Raw genomic sequence first — 6000 nt, 5'->3', positions numbered from 1 at the left:
GGGATTTCTCCTTTGACCATGAAGAATTAGCAGCAATAGGAATTACCCTTCAGCTATAAACAACAATAAACTTGATAAAATAGATGATACCATGGTTTTCAGACATTGAACAATAGGCAGCATAGCACTGTGATGACTGAGAGGAGGGAAACAAATGAAATAGATGAGCTTTAGAATTTTCTAGACTACTGTTCAGAGCCAGTTTCAGTCTACACTGCAGGAAAAGGGAACCTGAAGAACCCAACATTCCCACTGAATTAAAGAGAATAAGATCAAAGTTTGAGGATACTAAGATGGTTACAATTTATAAGGCAAAGTACTGAAAAGGAGGGTGCTTCATAGAGAAAAAGCTCTGGAGATGAACAGAGGAGTCCTTTTGAGTCCGGCTGAGCACTGATCTGCACATAAATGAGAAAAAAAAAAAAAAAAACTCCCAAGGCTGGGAAAAGAATAGCCAGAAAAAATCCTGGAGGTCACACAGTGCTGGATCCCACTAATCAAAATGGAGAGATCCCATAATACATTGGTTAGAGTCCTCGGAAGGGCCATGCCTCAGTGATAAAACGAAATTAGTTGCCAAAATAAAGGTTGTTCTGGACTCAACCTAACAAAGCTTAAAATCAAGCCTCAAAAGAATCAAAATGATTCACGAGTACCTTAATTAGATGCCAGAAAAAAAATTCAACAATCTTTAAAGGAATATAAAAAAATCCAGTAGAAAATAAAGCAAAATTCACGATTCTGCATCCAATTAAAAATTACCAGGCCTTCAAAGAAGCAATTATAAATCCATAGATCCAAAAGATCAAGAAGCCCCAAGCAGAATAAACATAAAGTAAACCACATTAAAGCACATCATAATCAAATTGTTGAAACCCAGTGAAAATGAGAAAAATCTTTTTTCCCAGGGGAAAAAGATGTATTACCTAAAGAGAACTAAAGAATGACAGCAGACAATATTAGAAACTACACAGGTCAGAAGATAACAGAACAACATCTTTAAAGTGCTGAAAGAAAAAAAAACAAACACCTGTAAACCCAGAATCCTATACTCAGAGAATATATCTTGCAAATAAAAGTTGACCTATAAATTCAAAGTAGTTCTAGTCAAAATCCTAGCAGGCTTTTTAAAAAAAATACAAATTGACAAACTGATTCTAAAATATATTTGAAAATCCAAATTATCTAGACTAGTCAAAATAATTTTGAGAAAAAAAGTTTTAGAATTCATATTTCTTAACTTCATGACTTAATATAAACTATAGTAAATTAAGAGTGTGATATTGGTACAAGTATAGACATAAATCAATTGATATTTAACAAAGTTTACAAGGTAATTCAAAGAGAAAGAATAGTTTTTAATAATGGTGCTGGGACTGTTCATGTATGGTAACGGTTGGGAATACAAAGTATAAGAAAACATTTATAATGATCAAGCAATTGGACATATAGATGGAAAAACATGAAACTTGACACCTTCAAACAAAAATTAACTTTTATTGAATTATAGATTTGAACTTAAGAGCTAAAAGTAAATAGCTTCTAGAAGAAAAACTTCTAGAAAATAAATCTTAAAACTTGGGTTAATAAAGATTTCTTAGACAAAGTAAATGAGTTTGAATAAAAAAGAAATAATAAATTGGATTTCATCAAAATTAAAATTTTTGCTCTTCGAAAAACATCTTTAAAAAATAAAAGTGCAAGTCACTGTCTGAGAAAAAATACTTGCAATGCACACATTTGCTAGAATAGAGACTTTTATCCAGAGTACGTAAAGAACTCTTATAATGCAATAACAAGAAGACAACCGAGTTTATTTTAAAAATGAGTGAATGGTTTAAAGAGGTATCTCACCAAAGAAGATATATGATAACAAATAAGCCTGTGAAAAGATGCTCAATATCATGAATCATTAAATGAATGCAAATTAAAAACTTCATGAGATACCTCTGCAACTCACTAGGAAGCCTAAAATTAAAAAGACTGACAAATCCAGTGTGTTAAAGATGTGGAGCAACTAGAACTCTCATTCTAATTGTTAATAGGAATGTGAAATGCTACAGCCAATTTGGAAAATGCTTGGTAGTTTCTGTTACAGTTAAACGTATACTTTTATATGACCCAACAATTGCATTCATAAGTATTTACCCAAGGGAAATGAATACATATGAATGCAGAAAGACTTGTTCATGAAATTTCATAGTAGTTGTAGTCATAATAGCCAAAAACTGACAGCAAATCAAATACACATCAATTGGTGAATTGATAACAAAATGTGGTATATAAATACAGTGAAATAATACTCAACAATTAAAAGAAACAACTATGTGGATAAATCACAAAGTATTATGCTATGTGAAAGACGTCTTATAAAAAAGGCTATAGACTTTATGATATCACTTATATAAAATTATTAAAAAGGCAGAGCTATAGTTACAGAAGTCAGATCAGTGGTGCCCAGAAATTGGGGGTGAGGAGAGGAATTGACTACAAAGAGGCATGTGGGAACATTTTTGGGGTGATAAAGAAATGTTTTTTATCTTGTTGTGGTGGTTGTTACATGACTGTTTACATTTGTCAAAACTCATCGAATTGGTGAATGCAATTGTACGCAAATTCTACCTCGATTAAGATTATAACAAGAGAGAATAGGAAAGAAACTGAAGACTGTGAATATAGACAAGTATTTAAGGATTTTTTGCTAAAACGGAGTGATGGTTGGCAAGGGAAGAACGGTCAAGAGAAAATACTTTTATTTTTAAGATGGGGGATATAGCCGGTTTGCATTTTGATGGGAATGATGCAGCGGAGAGAAAAAAAATTGATAATGTAGAAGCAAGAGAGCAAAATTGCTAGAGTGATATCCTTGGAGTAGATAGGGGCAGGAACCACTCATCTCTGGTAACAGCTGAGAAGACGGAGTATAAGGGAGCACTCACTGTTAAGGCAATGGTGTGATGGTAGAAGTCTATGAACAATCTCTCTTCTGGTTACTTTAGTTTTCATAGTGAAGTTGGAACCTGAGTGTAAGGACTGGGGAGGAGGTAGAAAGTTGAGGAGAAAGAAAATGGTGTGAAACAGTGAAGGAGGATAATGGGAGAATGAATGGTCCAGAGACACCTAACATAATCACCTGGCAACTCACTTTATGTTGAAGTTAGTGGTCATAAATTTAAAATGAGACCAGTCAGTGTGTTTATGTGTTTTTCTCCAGCCATACGGAGCTGCCTTGGTTTGCAATGTAGATAGAGAGTTGGATTTACAAGAGTTATAGTTTTTCCTCTTGTACAATGAAGTGAGAGGAGGGTTTAAGGATATGTTCAAGGGAGTGATTATAATGATTGGTCATGGAATTGAAGTTGGGTAAGGGAGGACATCAAGAAAGGGGGGTATAGTGAAGACTGATGGCTTCAAATAAAAAACCTTAAAAATATGCATACCACCTCAGTCAATAGTTCATATTTAGGAATTTATCCTCGAGAAATACTGATGCAGATAGCTGTACAGCAACTATAAGAATGCTTATTTCAGTATTTTATATAACGGTCAAATTATATTATATCTAATACAATTATTTAAATATTTATCAATGAGAATCAGTTAAATAAATTACGGTCCTAAATTAAAAACAGGTTATGTATAGTCATGTGTTTATTTGTCAGGTAATATATGAGGCTATGCTGTGAATTTATCTGGAAGCTGGATAGAGAAACTTATTTCCTGGTACTTCAAATTACTGTTGTTTGTTCCTTTCATTGTTCTGATACCAATATTATGATATAAGTAGACTTCCTAGAGTAATAAGTAATAAAGTAAATGAGAATGCTATTAGTCATTGAAGTGGTTTTTATCACCTACAGATGAGTCATGGCAGAAGAGCCTCCACAGGAATAGCCCTCAAATTAAGCAGCTAAACACAATCACCTAATTGATGATCAGGGCCCATGGTGTTTCTGATGCCCTCCTACCTGCCTGTAATGTTGGGTGTTGACCACTCTCCCAAATGTCACCAAGAGCCTGTGGCATAGGTGTTGTTCAATGTAATGGGAATAGACTTAGTTCTTACTCTTTTGGAAATTATAGTATAAAATCTATAATATATGTAGCATATGCTTTATAGTATGAATACTGCATTGCGATATTTCTTCTTCCAGAAGTTTAAAGGATTAATTAACATTGTAAGCATGTATAACATTTGGTCATAAATTAAACAATTAAGAAAAACACATATGCAGTAGATTGTATTGTTTTTCAAAATATCCACTGCCCCTCCTGCCTAGTTGATATTAAGCTTGATTATGTGACTTTGCTTTAGCCAATTGAATGTGTGAAGTGATACATGACCTTTTTGAACAGAAGCTTTAGCAGACATCATGTGTTCTCTTTCTTCTACACAGGAGGAATGTCTTATATAGGGGATTGTTCCTTCTGCATGGGTCCCAGAATGAAAATGCAATGGTGCAGGGCTGCAAGAACATATAACATAAATAAGAGACAAACCTTTATAGTTAAGCCACTGAGATGTTGGGGTTGTGTGTTTTGTAAAACTCAATCCAAGATGACTGCCACAAAAGCCAAAATTCAACATTACATTGGATGTACGCAAAAGACTTAAATGTATTCTATAGAATAGAGTTAAGACAACATTTATTCAGTGCCAATTATCGGACATTATTCATGCATTTAATTCATGGTATTATCTTTAAATAAAGATAAATCTATCACATGTGGTAGTGGTATTATGTCTAAATAAAGATCCAAGGGACTGAGGCTAAAAGTAATTTCACACAATGAATGTAACAACCAATACTCAATATTTTCTTTCCAAATCAAAGATCGATCAATTCTCAGTCCATGTTCTCTCCACTCTATCCTGCTGCCTTTTGAATTAAGGAGTTCTGTGTTTAGTTGTAGCTTTAGACAAGATGGACGTGGGTGAATTCTTTACTTGTATTCCAATCAGTTAGGGAAAGCTCTATAGATATGGAAGGAGTTCTGTAACTGAAACCATTTTCAGAAAGACAGTTAGTGACATGTAGCGTAGGGTACTTCCTAGCAAAACATACAGTCTAAAAAAAATGTTCCAAGGCAGTATGATGGCTGGATGATGAAGGCACATTAGAGTTTCCTGAGATGATCTGAAGGTTCAAGGCCCTAGTATGTAAAGAGATGTGTGAAGCAAGGAGACCTTGGTGAAGATCTCCTAGAAACATCTTGAACAAGAGTCATGAGGTTATGGGAAAGTAGAGCCTTCTCAAAGCAATCATAGATGGCTATACTTGCAGGGCTAAAGGCTGATTTAAAGAAAGTTAATCTGAATTTTTGTGGGGTGGATATTTGGGGCTTTGTCTTCCTCATACACAATGATGAGCAATTACTACCACATCCGTGCAGAAGTGAGCCTCTGTGGCCCCAATGGTTATTAGCTGGCAAGAAGTTAAAAGTTCTCACCTTCCTTGGAGTCCAAATACCTACACCTAGCTGCCTAAGCTTAGACAAATTTCTCAGCCTCCCTCTGTTGTCTGCAAATTAGCTGACTGAGGCATCATATAGTGACAATGATGAGAGAAAGTCAGTGTTAAACTGCAAAGATGCCTTTCAGAGGGATTGCAGGCAACTAAACATTCTAAAAGCAATAGAATTAATCACTGCCTTACCTTCCAAGGTTTCGTAGACTTGGGGTTTGGATAGAGGAGCTTTCAGAAGTCCATGATTTACCAGAAGCTAGTGGATTACTGCTTCCCTGGAAACCTTATTTCCCTGTTTGAATTCAGGTCAAGTAAAAAACTAATAGCCAACTCCCATCTGTGTCCTTTTGTCCTGTTTTATAGTTTGGGTTTTTTCCTTGTTAAAAGCAGTAATGGTTATAGTTCCCGAAGCTCTTGGTAGAGGAAACAATCTGAGGCTGCAGAGAAGAGGAAACTGAAGGATAGAGGAGGATTGTTCTTTCTAAGCTGATATGATCTCGATGATTTCTCTTTGTAGTTATAATTTACAATG

Source organism: Pteropus medius, unplaced genomic scaffold (genome assembly GCF_902729225.1).
Source record: "Pteropus medius unplaced genomic scaffold, Ma_sr-lr_union100, whole genome shotgun sequence".
NCBI classification, from domain to species: domain Eukaryota; kingdom Metazoa; phylum Chordata; class Mammalia; order Chiroptera; family Pteropodidae; genus Pteropus; species Pteropus medius.
The sequence above is the reverse complement of the archived record's forward strand: the minus strand, read 5'-3'. Positions refer to the sequence as shown.